Source organism: Epinephelus lanceolatus, chromosome 12 (assembly GCF_041903045.1).
Source record: "Epinephelus lanceolatus isolate andai-2023 chromosome 12, ASM4190304v1, whole genome shotgun sequence".
Taxonomy (NCBI): Eukaryota; Metazoa; Chordata; class Actinopteri; order Perciformes; family Serranidae; genus Epinephelus; species Epinephelus lanceolatus.
In genome coordinates, this window is record NC_135745.1 from 28768623 (window position 1) to 28786453 (window position 17831).

Here is a 17831-nt window from a genome sequence, read left to right on the forward strand (position 1 = left end):
TTACTCTAGTGTACACACACTCCACTCCACCATTTCCCTTATGTTTGATAAATTAAGCCATTTTAATGTTGACACTGTTGCAGCAAAAACATTTGTGATGTTTGGAATCAGCTTAAAACCTCATTTCATTAGCATTTACGGTTTAAAAAATTAGTATGAAGTTTGAACGCAAAGTAGAAAAGTCTATAGAAAGTGGAGCACATTACACCAGCCCTTGAGTCACTTCACTGGCTTCCTGTATGTCAAAGAATATCTTTTAAAATCCTTTTATCTGTCTATGAAGCACCAAATGGTCTCGGGCCTAAATTCATGTTTGATTTACTTGGATGATATGAAGCATCCAGACCCCTCAGGTCACCTGGGGCAGCGGGTTTGCTCAGCATTCCCAGGATCAAAGCCAAGCAAGGTGAAGCAGCTTTTAGTTTCTATACTCCCCACCTGTGGAACAAGCTCCCTGAATACCTGATGTCTGCTGAAACTGTTAACTCGTTGAAATCAGGGCTTAAAACATCATTGTTCAATCTGCAACTATTTATTTGCTTGTTTTTGTTTGTTTAATTGTCCTTAATGTTTTTGCCTTTTTTTCTCTTCTCATTTTCTTTACCAATTCATTTATTCCTTGTCTTTTGACTATAATTTGAATGTTTTCTTGATTGTATTAAATGTCCTTTTATGCCCCTGTAAAGCACTTTGACTTGCCTTGTGTCTGAATGGTGCTACATAAATAAACTTGCCGTGCCTAAATGTTATTGATTAGGTGACATTTACACTGACAACACCCTCTGTTCTCTGTTGTGTAAACCAACAGGCCATAAAGACCTCACCAAACACCCTCCCAAACATCTTTATGGGATCATGAGCAGTCTTTTCCGGTGCACAGCAGGCCAGGAGGACAATGGCTCATGTTGTCCTTCTGACGCTCTCATTCGGTGGCTCTTTGATGCCGCAAGTCTCAGTCCAACACAATGACGTGGGTAAGCTGCCCTCTGTCTCACAGGACACAGACACACACACACAAAGAGAGACACTCAATTGAAAATGAAATAGAAGAGCCTGACAGTAACAGTCACAACTTTTTCCTGCCAAGCATTGTTGTCGTGCCAGGCCTCATCTTGACAGGAAGCAGTAATTCATAGAGGAATTGTTGATGGCCAAACCTGCGACAACGTTCTGGATGAGATCCGAGATAAAAAGGCACCAAGAAACGCAGGAAATCAGAGACAAATACGAGAAATAAACTTTCACAGTGTTGATTTGATTGAATCTGAAGGGGGTTGTTTTTATCATCACTTCTAAACACTGCGGGTAAGGAAGAGGGTTTTTTTTTATGTATACACATTTGGATGCAGTCATGGGGTGTTGCCAACGTGGCTGACACAGTTCTGTTGTAGCAGTTTTCATGCAATAGAAATATAATTCTGATAAATAGAGAGGGAAATTCAATCATATTTACTCATTTACATTTACAGCAGACTTAAAACTAAGCATGATATAAAACCAGGCGCTGATACTGAAACAGAGGTTGTTATCAGTTCTGTGTAATGAGCTTTGAAAGCCAAAATACCTCACGAGAAAGAAGTTAAAGGGATAGTTCAACCTCCAAAAATCAAAAACACATACTTTTCCTCTTACTTGTGGCACTGTTTGCTAGCTGAGTTGCCAAATTGATATGAAGCTACAGCCAGCAGCTGGTTGATTGGAAACAGTAATCAGCGAGCCTGGAATCTTGTCATTGAGGTTGGCAGGCATTTTGAGGGTTGGTGTCCACATAGGGTTTCTCTTTGGCAGAAAAGTGGTGGCAGGGCCCTGGGGAGCACTTCATCCCAACGCTTCATAAAAAAGCACTCCCAACACTTTATTTACTGACAAACTGTGTGAGGGTTTCATTTCAATGACAACAATAACTGAACCCCAAAAACAGTAGTTGGCAGCAGGCTTTCTGTGAAATGCTGTAAAGTTTACTTGATCCAAAACACATACTAAACACACATTAATGACACATTAAACATGGCTTAATAGAGACAATTTCAAACACAAGTACACAAATCAGCTTCACTGTAACTCGCAGCATTCACAGACAAAGCACTTGTCTTTATCTGGACACTTTTTCCCCACAAATACAACATGCTAATGTTATTAGCACAAGCCTATGGCATTTTACATTGTATGAATTAGGCTAGCAGCTAGCGGACTTTTCCTCTACTCAGATGAAGTCAGGGACAACAGCAACATTTAACAAAAGTAATGCTGCAAAATTTGGCTTACAACTCACAGGGTTCACTGACAAAACAACTGTCTTATACTAAACACGTTTACCAAACAAATACAACATGCTAACGTTATTAGCACAAGTCTTTGTATAAATTAGCCTAGCAACTAGCAGAAATTTCCTCAACTCAAAGGAAGCCAGGATAAATCACACACAAGACTTAAAATGATATTTAGTGGAGGCTTTATTGTCTTCACTATTTACTGTTTCTTATCTTTGAAATTAAAGTAAATAAAAGCTTTGTTTCCACTGAGGGAAATGGTTTCAGCTTACAGAAATAGACAGGAGGTCTGCGTTTCCACAACGTGCACTGTTGCCAACTCCTCAGTAAGAAAAGTAGCTATTGGCTGTCCTAAAAGTCGCTATAAGCCGCTAAATGACATCATTGCCTAATTTGCATAATTGTCCATTATGCATGTAATTGTAATGACTGCTGTAGGAGAGAGGAATAACGCCATGGAAGAGACAAAAATTGAGTAAAAAAACACTCTGAATATGTTTACAACTACAAATGAACCTTCTTTCAGTGATTTATATTAGACAAAGAAAATTTTACATTTACATCCCGCCCTGACTGTAAACCATGTCGGGATCAGCCAGTGGCGGTTCCGCACATGCGCGATTCACTTGCAGTCTGGACGTGGAGGGGTTAACATCTCCTGCTCTGACTGCTGCTGGGAGGGAGGACTGGGCCGCCTTTGAGTGCTTTGGGGCGAGAGAGGAGTCCACGGCAGCATCCGCTGCTCGTTGAGAAGAATAAGAATGATAGGTGCTCTCACAACAGTCTCCAGAAGTCTTCAATAACATCAGAAAAAGTTGCTAGATTTGTCGCTAGTCACTTTTTTGAAAAGAGTCGCTAGAGGGGTCTGAAAAGTCGCTAAATATAGCGACAAAGTCGCTAAGTTGGCAACACTGACAACGCGTAGTAACATTTCTGGGGAGGTGCATGTCAGGCTACGGCCTTGATTCAGTGCAGAAGTATAAATCCCACTTTGCTCTTACGTTTTTGTACAGAGTAAAGAAACAAGCTATAACATGTTGACTAGTGAGCTTTAGAGGTGCTGGTAGGAGGAATTTGTTACCTTTGGACAGAGCCATGCTAGCTGGCTTTATGCTAAGCTAAGCTAACCAGCTGCTGGCTGTATCTTCACATTTCAGCAGACAAACACAAGAGTGGTATCAATGTACTAATTTTCCCAAACTGCCATAATAAAAATGTCATAGTAACTAATAGTTACGTAGTTAGAACACAAAAAAATAAATAAATAAAAGAAGAGAACAAATTCAGGTTTGGTCCTTAAATCAATAAACTAGCATGAAACTGTCATTGCATGTCTCACATTGTGAGCTACTTCCAAAAACAAGTAGGAGTATGGTCAAAGGTTTAACGGCGTGTACTGTTACTGTGTGTCTGGAACGGATATATCCAGTATAGAAAGGATGTAAGTGTATCCTGTTTAAAGGGTGGCAGCGCTGTAATTCTTCACACCAACGGTGCTCTCCTGAACTTTGAGTCTGAAGCTTCTTACAATGTGTACGTCTCAGCAAGAGAGATCTGGAACTGTGAACTGCTCTGATGCTTTGGAAACTGTGTTATAGGCTCAGTGAAATTACAAAAATATATTTACTCATAAACTCTGAGTGGTACTTAGTCATGCAGACACATTTGATTGATTGTGCTGAGGTTTGTGATAGTTGCCTCTGAAATATGGAAAGCTTTTAATGAAAGGTTGATGCCATTTTGTCGGTGCTGCTCAAAGAGCTGAAAGATGACGTCTAACAAATTGAAAGCAGGATGTCTTTCCAGGGAAAATGTCTGGGTTACTCCTGAGAATAACAAATCTCACTTTCAACAACTTTTTATTAAGACTACTTATCCCTACAAGGCCCTACAAATTTTGCACAAAGTAGGCAAATGTATGGTATTTTTAATCCTTAAATGGTTTCTGTATCCTGGGGGATGCAGTGCACTTTGTATGATGAGAAACACCGAAGGTGGGGGTGGGTCATCTATTTAGGTCACGTGGCCTCATTCCATCATTAAAATATATTCTGATTATTTGTATCAAAATCCAAAATGAGAGCCTACCTTGTCAGAGACACTTACCATGACGCACATTGTTGTTTGTTGCCCATGTGGGTGTGTAACAGCCTAATTTGGCAGCACCTCATGGACAAACAAGCCAAAGCTGTACCACTCCCACACACCACTTAGCTACTGAAGGTGTGCAGCATCTGCTCCTGGAGCTGATGTTACGAACAGAATGTACAGTTTGTGAAGGGGGACACCGGGCGCCACAGATTACAGCCTTTAGTGGGTCAGGTGGTGAGGGGACACAGCTCCATTGTGTTTGCAGTTTGCAGTGTGTTGGACACAAACAAAGTCAAGTGTTTTCAGGGATGGTTTCCTGTCAGCTGAAGAGGACTGTTGAGATTTTACATTTCAGGTTTGTGTCGTCATGCAGCATAAAAAAAGGGCCAGTGTCTAATTCCTCTAACTGAATTGGAAAATATGTTTATCATTTTCTATAAAACCTGAAGACCTGACGTCACTCGACCTCACACTCCACTCCGTTATGCTCGTTCCTTGAACTTGCATACAACACACCATAAATCCACTAAGTTCAGTTTGTGTTGGCTTAAAATGCAAATTACTGCTGCTTTTAAAGACCAGCACATGAAATTTGAATTTCTCACTGACACAATTAACCCTTGGTGACACAAACTGAGTCTTGAAAAATCTCTTAACGTGTGCACCACGTTTAACACCTCTGTGCAAACACAAGGTGGTGGCAAAGCACCTGGCTCTGCTCAACACTGCGTCCACACACCTCGTCTTCACACAGATATTTACAGCTAAGAACTTTTCTGATGATAAACAATGAGTGGGGTAAACTCATGAAACCTCCACCCATGAAAAACTTTATAAAAGAAATACAAATGGGAAATGAAGACAAGAAATTCTATCTATATCTATGAATCTACTTACACATAAAGCAGAGATGGGAAGCAGAGATGAGCATGGTCGTATCACGTGCACTGGGGCGCATCTGGTCACAAATTCCAACACATGGAGGAAATTTAAATGGAAAATAATAATTCAATAGTATCTAAAATGGGTCCAACACATCCCAGCTTATGTTGGAGAAACTGTGGAACATGCACTGCCAATTTCACCCATATATTTTGGCAATGTCCGAAGTTGTGAGGGGTAAGAAATGCCTCTGACATAGATTACTTACAGCAGCCTTAAGTGTGTAAGCATCAAATGGCTGAGGCTCTCCTACATACAATACATGGATCCCAAAAGTCTGGGACCTCTATCAGACGGAACAAATTACACACTCATTAAGATTACAAACATCTGTCTTTACTACATGATGGGGTCCTGTCATGGCTTTATTCATACAGTGAGGTTTATCCTCAAGTAGGGCTCTGCCAAACCTTTACTTTTATATTGATATGCATTCTTTTGTAATTTTGATATACAGTACAGGCCAAAAGTTTGGACACACCTTCTCATTCAATGCGTTTTCTTTATTTTCATGACTATTTACATTGTAGATTCTCACTGAAGGCATCAAAACTATGAATGAACACATGTGGAGTTATGTACTTAACAAAAAAAACTGAAATAACTGAAAACATGTTTTATATTCTAGTTTCTTCAAAATAGCCACCCTTTGCTCTGATTACTGCTTTGCACACTCTTGGCATTCTCTCAATGAGCTTCAAGAGGTAGTCACCTGAAATGGTTTCCACTTCACAGGTGTGCCTTATCAGGGTTAATTAGTGGAATTTCTTGCTTTATCAATGGGGTTGGGACCATCAGTTGTGTTGTGCAGAAGTCAGGTTAATACACAGCCAACAGCCCTATTGGACAACTTAAAATTCATATTATGGCAAGAACCAATCAGCTAACTAAAGAAAAACGAGTGGCCATCATTACTTTAAGAAATGAAGGTCAGTCAGTCCGGAAAATTGCAAAAACTTTAAATGTGTCCCCAAGTGGACTCGCAAAAACCATCAAGCGCTACAAAGAAACTGGCACACATGAGGACCGACCCAGGAAAGGAAGACCAAGAGTCACCTCTGCTTCTGAGGATAAGTTCATCCGAGTCACCAGCCTCAGAAATCGCAAGTTAACAGCAGCTCAGATCAGAGACCAGATGAATGCCACACAGAGTTCTAGCAGCAGACCCATCTCTAGAACAACTGTTAAGAGGAGACTGCGCCAATCAGGCCTTCATGGTCAAATAGCTGCTAGGAAACCACTGCTAAGGAGAGGCAACAAGCAGAAGAGATTTGTTTGGGCCAAGAAACACAAGGAATGGACATTAGACCAGTGGAAATCTGTGCTTTGGTCTGATGAGTCCAAATTTGAGATCTTTGGTTCCAACCGCCGTGTCTTTGTGAGACGCAGAAAAGGTGAACGGATGGATTCCACATGCCTGGTTCCCACTGTGAAGCATGGAGGAGGAGGTGTGATGGTGTGGGGGTGTTTTGCTGGTGACACTGTTGAGGATTTATTCAAAATTGAAGGCACACTGAACCAGCATGGCTACCACAGCGTCCTGCAGCGACATGCCATCCCATCCGGTTTGTGTTTAGTTGGACGATCATTTATTTTTCAACAGGACAATGACCCCAAACACACCTCCAGGCTGTGTAAGGGCTATTTGACCAAGAAGGAGAGTGATGGAGTGCTGCGGCAGATGACCTGGCCTCCACAGTCACCGGACCTGAACCCAATCGAGATGGTTTGGGGTGAGCTGGACCGCAGAGTGAAGGCAAAGGGGCCAACAAGTGCTAAACACCTCTGGGAACTCCTTCAAGACTGTTGGAAAACCATTTCAGGTGACTACCTCTTGAAGCTCATGGAGAGAATGCCAAGAGTGTGCAAAGCAGTAATCAGAGCAAAGGGTGGCTATTTTGAAGAAACTAGACTATAAAACATGTTTTCAGTTATTTCACCTTTTTTTGTTAAGTACATAACTCCACATGTGTTCATTCATAGTTTTGATGCCTTCAGTGAGAATCTACAATGTAAATAGTCATGAAAATAAAGAAAACGCATTGAATGAGAAGGTGTGTCCAAACTTTTGGCCTGTACTGTATGTTGAAACATAAGCTATCTTTTTTGTTAGTTTAAGGCAAAACACTACAGGTGAATACTTAGTTTTGTCATGCACAGATCAGTTTTGAGATTTTGGGGCTATTTTGCTTCCATAACATGTCTCTTTCAGACTAGTGGGAAGAAAACATCCAAAATATGCCTCTAGGTGTTTATGTGAGTTCAGATTTCTGTTCTGGAAATGTCTGCAAAAAGTGCATCTTGCAATTTAATTTTTTATGCACAAACGTATCTTTAAAGGTCACTTTCAAAATTGACTTTTTTTTTTCTTATACTTTGGGCCAGAAATCTCCATTTTAGTAGCGCTTACATACAACAGAGTTTACAGTTTCATTTCTACCTGAAGGATTTTACAGACAGATTTGTTCATAGATCACTCACAGTCTGATTTATATAACATCTTATCCCTAAAAACATGGTGAAAATTGATCTTTTTAATGGCTGTTGACAGTATTTTCTGATTTATGGAGTGACAAAAAGAGATATCTAAACTTCCCTCTGTAAAAAAAAACCCCTGATAATCTGTCAACAAAATGAAACAAGGACTCTTTAGCTAATATTCAGATTTTTGTTCTGGAAATGTACACAAATGAGTGCATATTTATTTAGATAATCCCTCATTCTCATATTTAAACATAACATTTCATTAAATTGCAATGCAAAAAATATTTGTCTTAATGCGAGTAATCAGCTGGGGAAGTTTCATAATGGTATCTGTAATGTTAAAGGCGTTAAACCTATTTTCCTAGGGTGTCTCACCTTTCATATCGAACAACTAGATAATAAGATAAGCTTGTAAGGGCTTTAATGTATTTAAACTGGTAATCATGTTTTTAAATTGTTACATATACATACATTTATACTAGGCTATACACATGCTCACATGAAGCCCTGTTAATGGAGAAAGACAGGAAATTCGTCCATGTTCTCTGCTGTTACCTGGTTTCTGTAAAACTCACATTTACATGCAGCTGGTCAGTAATCTGAATTCTGCTGTTTGACAGAAGACAAGTGTATTTTATATAATTACAGTAGTGACAGTAATGGTATAGCATCTAGGGTGATAAATTCAAGACACACATACTGAGTATAAAATGTCATGGAACACTGCCATCTAGTGTGTGATCATTATAACTGCAGCTGAAGTCTGTCTCATTCCTCCATTCCTCAACAGATGTGGTGAATGTATGTGACTGCAGATTTCAGAGATCAATAATCCCCGAGTAAAGCAGTGAAACTATGGAAGCACACGAGGGACACTACAGACAGCTGTGTCCTGTATACATCATGTTAAAAAAGTTGCATTTCACTTATTCATGGCTTTGACTGTTTAGATCTGATCTTCTTGTGTTCAATATTTGATGGAGCGAGTCTTACACACAGTCTGTGCTCCTGAATTGTTAAACTAAGAAAAATCTTCCCACTATAAAAAATGTAAACTAGCCTAGAATCTGGCTGAATATAAACTACTGCCTGTCTTATACATGCTAGATATAACTGTAGGCCTATTTTAAGTGTCAGGCCAGAGGTTAATGAATGCACAGCAAAGTCAATTCTGTTTCTCAAAGAAATATTTCACAATTGTTGCCGAGAGTTAAATGAGAAAATCGATACCACGGAAGCCAGGCTCTAACAAAATCTGCCTACCAGCACCTCTAAAGCTCACAAATGATCTTTCTTTCTTATTTTTAACTGTACGCAAACAGAAGTGTAAAAAGCTGCAGCTTTTAGATATGGGTTATGTGCCAAACGTTTTCCTGACCATGCACAGCAACTTCTGGTTGTCCTTTTTGTTACCCATGAACAGAGCCAAGATAGCTATTTCCTCCGGCTCCTTGTTCCAACATATTCTCACTCCAACCTTGTCACATGTTGACATTTGGTCATGGACTTTCCAAGTCCAAATACAACATGCAAGGTACCCTGGGTACGTCAGTTGTTGATGTTCTGGGACGCCGTGTCAAGTTCTGCCTGTTACATGCATTGTCTTCTTTCAAAATACACTTCTGATTTCACAGGAAATTTAACATTTACATACAGTCTCTTTCAAAATAGACGCACTACGTCGGCTTCAGAATCTTACAAGACGTGAAAACCAGTCTCTCAGGTGAAAGTCAGTGTTGCTGCTGCCCTTACAAAGTGTGCACTCTTGCATGGAGTATGCATACAATTGTATCTTTTTAAGGTTGCGCCTTGACTCTTACTCATATATCCGTTGCAGTCTGAAGCTCAAAATTTTACTTGAAAAGAAAAGTGTGCGATCTGGAATGCAAGAGATCTTAACATCATCACTTAATGTACCCTGAAGATACAAAGCGCCTTTCACTGAGCTTGCCAGAGATGGAGATCCACCTGGAGAGCTCTGCTGTTGTTACTTTGTTATGTAGACTGTTTGTGAGTGACAGATTAACTGTAGTCATTGTGGCATCTGTCAAAGGTCAGTGAGCTGTCATCTGTCTGTATGCAGCTCAATCAGTGTGACGTATGTTCCACTGCACAGTGGATTGTGGGTCAAATGCAGGCTTTCTAGGGCAGAAAAGGCCCAACTGCCCTCCTCTACCTCTACCTCAGAGGCGTCTGAGTTCTCTTGAAGTGTTCACATTTGGGCAAAAAATGCTGAGTCATTGCTCTGAGTCTGTTTAGAGGGCTGAAAAGGATCAAGTGTGAAAACACCCTTATACCTGAACTTTTCTGGCTTAATGTGCCACTGATCAACTTTCATATGACTGAATGGGGCCACACTTCCAACACTGTCTTTACACATCATGCAAAATGTGACTGGATACTGCATTCGACATACTATGTATTGATATATACAGTAAATATTTTTCAGGCATTCTAAATAATACGGCAGTGGGGCGTCGGTGGATTAGTGGATAGAGCAGGCACCCCATGTCCTCCCCAAGGCTCGCGTTCGACTCCAGCCTATGGCCAGTATGGGTATTGGAACACTCCAATGACAGTGCTATTGCTCTTCTCCAACTCTCAGCTCTCACTAACACATTATATCTCACATACTTAATCTGTATATAAACAGAGGTGTGTTATTTACTGGACTATTTGTTTGCTGGGGGCGATAAATCTTGGAGTCTCCTGTAGTTGCCTGGCAACTGCTCAATAAGTATATTTCCTAAAATGTCTAACTACCCCTTAAAAGGAGAATAATCCAACTCCAGCTCTTCTCACTCCACCCACCTGCTGTATTGTTTCACCTGCCCTAACAGAACAACAGGCCTCCTGATGATAGTGCCTGAGTAACACATAGAGTCACACCATGAGGTTTCCCTCCAGAGGGATGTTTGGCTAATTGGTAACTTGCTCTGAAGGATCCGGTTACCCAGATCACAGCCGTGTGCTATATCAGATGGCTCGCCTGAAGAAAGAGCTCTCTGTTTCTGAGAGATACGGAGGGAAGTGGTAAATACCTGAGTCGCCTGCCAGAGAGAACAAAGACAAATAAACAATGTGGTGCTAAATATCTGCGTGTGCTGAGTTTGTGTTAAGAGGAGGAAGAGCACAAGAATGCTTTCTTTTGTTATCTGCGCCGCAGCTCCTGAGTGGGTAACACCCCATCGGCCAAATTTAAATGATACTCCGCTGCTTCAGTGGGGTTAAAAATTTCAGACACTCATTTATCCTGACAATGCATGATGATATCAAAGCCAGAATTGTTCAAATGAATTTTCTCAACAGGCACTGCCATGTGCAATCCTCTCAGATCATTTATTCAGGCTCAAATTCAATCCAGAAATGAAAGGCTGGCTGTGACCAGTGGCTCCTGTGGTGATGTGATAAGAAAGACTGCAGCATTCATATCAAAGAAATTCTCCCTCATATTCTATTTATTGGCTTTTTTAAATCATTTTTTCCTGCTGAGCCCAGAGGCAGCGGGGGCATTAATGGGTAAAATAAGGGGGATTTGGGTCGTAATGATGCGACGTACAGTGGCTTTCTGCATGCTCCCATCAGGCACTTCTCATCAGAGGTGGCAGAGAGATGATGAATCCCCGAGAGTTTATCCCCCCTCCTCTCTCCGTGTCCTCGGCCCAGCAGATGTTTTCCCTTTGACCCGCACAAAAGGCCGCTTGTTTTTGTTTCCAGGCTTGTCCATTCCTCAGAGGTCACAGGTCACGCTGGTCTCAGGGTGAAGCTGTCACTGCAAGTCTAAACATTTGACAGCCATCAGAGCGTGATGAAAATGCAGTAGCCGCGAGAAGGCTGCCTCATGATTACTTTAAGTAAAGACCTACTTTCCATATGCTGATGCGCTTGAGAGCACACACTAACACCCTGAGATTGAATTACAGTGGGTGCTGGGGTGCCTCAGGGTGAGGGCCGGCCTAACTTTAGACACTTGGACACACAGGGGGGTGGAGGGGTCGTGTTTGTTGTGGGACGGTCCTCTGTTACAGACCTTAAAGGTTAACTTAAATGGCTGAAATGTTAACTGAATCAATAGCTGAGTGAGTCGTGTTGGAGCCTGCCCAGAAATGCCGCAGGGTGGGGTTTAATGACCCCTCCTGTAATCTCAACTTTATAAGAAGTCTGACAATTTAAAGCCAAACAAAACAAAGGATCGTTTCAAATTTGACTGACAGGGCTACTGAGAGGATTATTACAAGGTTAAAAAAGAGGAGGGGATTAAACAAAAGAAACTTTAAATTATAACTGTATTTTGTGACCTAAACAGTTTTGAATGATTTAAAGTTAGGTCTCTTCCTACAAATTCACGTTTGAGTAGTCTAGAGAAACCAGAGCCACCTCCATTCTCAAACATCAGCTGATGCAAAAATATATTTATACGGTCAAACCATAGAAATACAGATGCTGTTTGTCTCCAAGGTTTCATCCTCTCATCTGCTCTCACTCTCACAGGGAATTACAAAAATATTTTAAAGGTAAGGGATTTCTTATTTGAAAATGCGCTACTCCACTGCTCATTTGGACATTGCTGCAAAGCCTCACCTAAGTGAGTTGATTTCTTTATGCTGAAGTTTATGCGGAAGTTAGTGGCTGCAATTGCAACAGTACCCATAAAAATGGTCGCCGCTCTGACCATCCTGCTACATTGATTTGAATGGAAAGGTCCGTACTCTCATTCTATTTCTATGGGTAAAACAAAACTCGTATTTAAAGAAAAAGAAGAAATTTATCAGCTCAGACTAAACATGTAGGAGCCAGAATGTGTATTTCACCCTCACTGTTTATTATAGGTCCGTTTCCACTGAAGAAGTTCCTGGTACTATTTGGGGGGCAGGAACTACTACAGGAACGTCCTCTCGCTCGGCCCTCTCAACCGCCGTGTCGCCACTGAGAGAGCGGAGTACGAGGAAGGTTCCTGTAAAGTTGCAGGCTCTGGATGTGACGTAATCGTTGCGTGACCCTTTTAACCGGGGTGACATAGGGACGCCATTAGCTGTTAGCCCTTAGCGGTGTCTGTAATAACTCACTAAATGGCCTGTGAAAAAAAATATTTTTTCCAGCGGATGTCTTAGTTACAACATGATTGAGCTAACTGGAGTAGTTTCATGTCGTATCCAACAACGGGAGGCTTTTAACAGATGACGTCCTGATGTTAGCTTTGCTGCTGCTGTTAGCTGTCCCTGTCAGCTGCAGCTACTGATGCTTTCTAGACATTGTGATTTCCCAAAACTGAATAAATACCACACATAGCAACACAAAAATGTTTTGCTAGCTCAATCATGTTGTAACTAAGATATCCGCTGGAAAAAATATTTTTTTCACAGGCCATTTAGTGAGGTTTTTTTTACATGGTGGCGAAAGCTATATGAACGAGCTAACCCTCGTCTGCTGAGATTTAAAAATGCCAGCTATTTTGTTGCTTTCTGTTGACATCACATCCCTCCTTGAGTATATCCAATCAGTACCACCTAAATCCCAAGCCCCAACCAGGAGTCTTTCGGGGCCGTTCTCAGTACCTACTCCGAGGCAGGGACTTGTTTAACCCCCGTAAAAGTTCTGGAACTCTGTCCTTCGGGGGTGGTTCCTGCGGTGGAGACACGCACCAACGGCCCCGGCCCCGTAAAATTACCCCGAAGTTCCTGCGGTGGAAACGGGCCTTATTTGTTTTGGCTGCACACGTCATTTTGGTCGCTGTCACTTCAGGTAGTAATTGCCACAGGTGTGGTTTCACATTATTTTACCTTTTCATTCACTGGCGTGGCGTTTTTTTTTTAGGTAAGAGGGTGAGTTTTGACTCAAATATTTTCTGTTGACCGCAATCATGTAATCACATAAGTTTGCTTCATCTCAGTTGCTTTAGTTATCCAGTTGTTTGTTAAATAAATCATAAAACGCATCATTGGACTTCAGCACATTTCTTTAAACGAGTCACAGTTAAGAGCCTACTCAGCCTCTTAGCAGCTTTTCTCATTGATAGTAGTCGCTACAAAACATTTGCATGAAAATAAGCGAAATTTGTGTGACGTGTGCAGTTAGAAATATGCATTAACTGAGCTGATTTTAGAGCAAACAAGACCTCTATTAAAGGAACACTTCACCCACTATATGATCATCTGTATATCAATTAGTCACCCCGTGTTACATGGAAATTGTGAAGACATCTTTGTGTTTCTCGCATGCCTTCAAAGTGAAAGGAGAATCCAAAAACTGAGAAAATTCTTTATGAATTGAAGTAAAAGGGGGCCACATTTCTCTATCTTCTGTTTACAAAATCTCATAGAACTCGTGCAGTATAATCCAAGTCATCCAGTCGTATACTCAGTGCTTCCCAAACACATGCATTTTTGCTAAAACCTAACTACTGAAAACACATCTGCAAACAAGCACATGCTTACCCAGTTGCGCTACTTTGTCAGCACATGAGACTGTTTATGCACAAGTGTTTTAAATGGCATGGTTTTAGTAAAAATGCACGTGTTTGGGAAGTACTTAGATTATACTGCACGAGTTGTGTGAGAGCTTGTTACCTGATGTTTCGATATAGTTTTGCTGTTATTAAACGCAGCGCCCTTTGACTTCAATACATTAGTAGTGTGCCAGTATTGGATTCTTCGTTCACCATATGTAGGCATGCGAAAAAAAAGTTTTTTTCACCAATTCAAGGTAACACACACTGAGTTACCTGACAAATGATCATTTTGTGAGAGAAGTATTCCTTCAAGGCAATGGTTCCCAACTGGTGGGTCAAGGTCCAAAAGTGGGTTGTGGGTCCATTCTGAATGGACCGCAAGTGACTTCCAAGCATGCCAACTTTTTAAAAAACTTTTAAGTACAGGGAACTTCCAAAGCAAAACCTTTATTTTCAAGTGCCCTTTCCTGTCGTAGAATGAGTTGCTAATGGATAGCCACTTGACAGAGACAGCAAACTAGCTCGACGACATGGCAAACCTCAAGTATGACACTGAATGTATTAAATTGTGTGGACCTTGAAATAATAACTAAGGAGAAATCTGGACCCCGTGGCTGGACCAGTTGGGAACCACTGCTTTAAGGTATGGTTGTTTCATCTTCTGGGTCAAAATGCTCCAAAACACTTTTAGACTGCAAGTTTATCCGCTGAACATCAGGCTTAATCAAACTCACATAAGAGTTTCAAACTACAGCCATGCCTTGTTAATTATATCCCTCCTATTGGCCACAAACTTGGAGACTTCTCATCCCAATAAAACTAGATACTGTCAGCTGAGCAAAGACACAAAGTTTGGATAAAAACAAATTAAGCTGCATCTTCTGAGAGCTCAAAATACATCACAGTGTGGATGTTGTTAGAAAGTTCCAAGGCAGCATCATGAAGCTGGAGGTATATAATCAAATAATCCAAACCCTCTGGCAGAGACATGGACAAACATGGTGGTGCATACAAATGTGTATATACCTGGCTGTAGAGTAGAATTGTTTATCTGTTTACACACACTGCTGGTGGCGCAAGATTCAACAGGTGTGTGTGCAAGTGTGTGTGCAAGTGTGACCCCATGAAACTAGAAATAGAAGTGACTTAAAATGGCTGCAGTAAAAGCAGCCAGTGTGACAGTGTGAGGATTAAGAGTGGTCACTGAAACTGCAGGAGCCAGAACGAACTCAGGTTAAAGGGTTTTGTTGTTGTTGTTTTTTGGGGTTAATGAATAAAAAAAGAAGATATGTGGCAGGGTCTACCACCATGCCAACTTGAACTAGTGGCCAAGTATGGTACTGCAACTTATACTAACAACAATACATTTTTCTACTAGATAGCTTCTATAAATGACATCTTATAATATACATGTCAAACAGCAAACAATGTCACATTATATTAAATTTTTGAGGACTTTTTGAGCTGCACATTGATATTAAACAGTGACACTGCTCTACTGTCAGCTGTCTCTGTGTGTGTAACACTGTATGTCTGTTGGGTTGGCAGCTTGGCAAACATCTTTTTGCAGTCTTGCATCTCTGGATTCCTCACTGGGAGCAACCGCATTCCTGACTGTCGATTCAAAGGTCACGTCACTCCTGCCCCCAGTGGTATCTCTGAGACAGACGCACACACTGACGTGGAAATGATAGGCATGTAAGGCATCTCTTTGAATCTATGGTCTATCATTCTTTTTCTCCTTCATGTGTGAAATTTTCAGTCTGTTCAAATGATCAAATGATATTTTAATATAATTACCGACTAATTTCTACGCACAGATATGTATGCAATGTCTCCAGACAACAGTTCAAGATTTTGGCATCAGAAGTGTTTCCAGCTATAGTCAGAGTAGTATTGACGAATCACATTTGAGCCGTGAGGTAAGCAGTCCGTGTGGAGAGGTGGAAAACATTGGCCGACATGCAATCTTGGAACCCATCAACTATTGACTGATGACAATTTTGCTTTTTATTTGTTTTTTTAATTTATCTGCAACTGTTTAAAGAGATTAGCCGAAATAAACGGCACACAGAACAGGAAGTTTTGGCCTGATTCTCTGCTTGCTACTCTGGATGTCCCAAAAATAACAACCATTTCCCCAGAGGCCTAATGTCATCAGACCGATGGCCAATGCGTTGATATTTTTGTAGTTTGTTCTGGTTTTGTACTAATTATTTTTGCCAATAAAAGAATCCTCTTCTGAAAATGTTATTTTTAATATTTAGAAAAAGACAGATGTAGAGATGTGCTACAGCCACATTATGATGGCAACCAGTTCAGACACCACTGCAAATTAGTGAGGTAAGGCTAAAACTACATGTATGACAGCAACAGACAGGGCCAGTATTCCGGTGTTAAATTGCACACGTGCACTGGAGCAGATTAAGACTAACTAGGCAATTAGGCAAACCTACTGTTGCTGGGTAGAAACTTAACTTTCCTAAACTGAAATACATGTGGACGCTATGTCCACCTAATGGCAACCTATTACCAGGCCAACACATAAGTGCTAAAAAAAAAAAAGTAATAATAATGATGATAATAATAACATATTTCATATAGAAGCACCTTTCAAGTCACCCAATGACAAGACCACTGAGTGAAGGAATGCATTGCACCGAGCATTACAACCGCTTGAAATGACTCATTTCACTTTTGAGATTTGACCCATTAGGTCCAATATTATTTGGAAAGTACAGAAGAACCACAAGATTACATAATTTTATCCCTAATAAACTTGGTGGAGCGCTAAACCGGATGTAGCTGGTTGTTCTAAAGGTTCTCTACGGAGTCGGATGTTCAGTTTTTCCTGTAAGTACACCTTGTTTTAATGCTTTTAAGTCTGTTTTTAGCTAGCGAAAATTAGCATTAGCATTATCACAGTTTACCACAAACTGTAAATGCACCATGCTAACCAAGCTAGCAGCTAGCATTAGGGTTAACATTAGCTTAGTCCTCTTGTCCAAATATGGTCACTTCTGGCTCTAAAAATCCAAGATGGTGACGGCCATAATGCCAAACTAGAGGCTTCAAATGAGGGGACTTTTTTTTTTTGAACATCAGATTTCATTCATTGTACCTAAAACAATGTGACAGTTAGCCACATTGCTAGCATGCAGGTCACACATTAGCTAAAACAGCTAAAGAAAATAATACTTTGTAAGGCCCCATCACTTTCTTACCCTAACCTTCCCGTATAATTAATCTATCGTTTATTCATTTATTATTTATTTATTTCACAGTATTTTGTAGGTAGTTCCTAAACCGGACAGGCAGAGGGTACTTGCTGTAGCTCTGATTGAGGGTAAGGGGCTGTAAGCAAATAGTTTGTTGGACAAAGGGAAATGGAGATCTTTGTGGGTACATGAGACCCTAAAAAAGAGGGTGGATCACAGGGAGTACCACCAGTTGGTCCAGGAACTGCGCCTCCATGATGGCCGTTTCCAGGCATATTTTAGGATGACTCAGGGGCAGTTTGACAACCTACTGTCTATCATCGGGTCGTATAGCTCTGGGTATCCAGCAACTGCTACCACCAGTTTCTCCTCCATTGT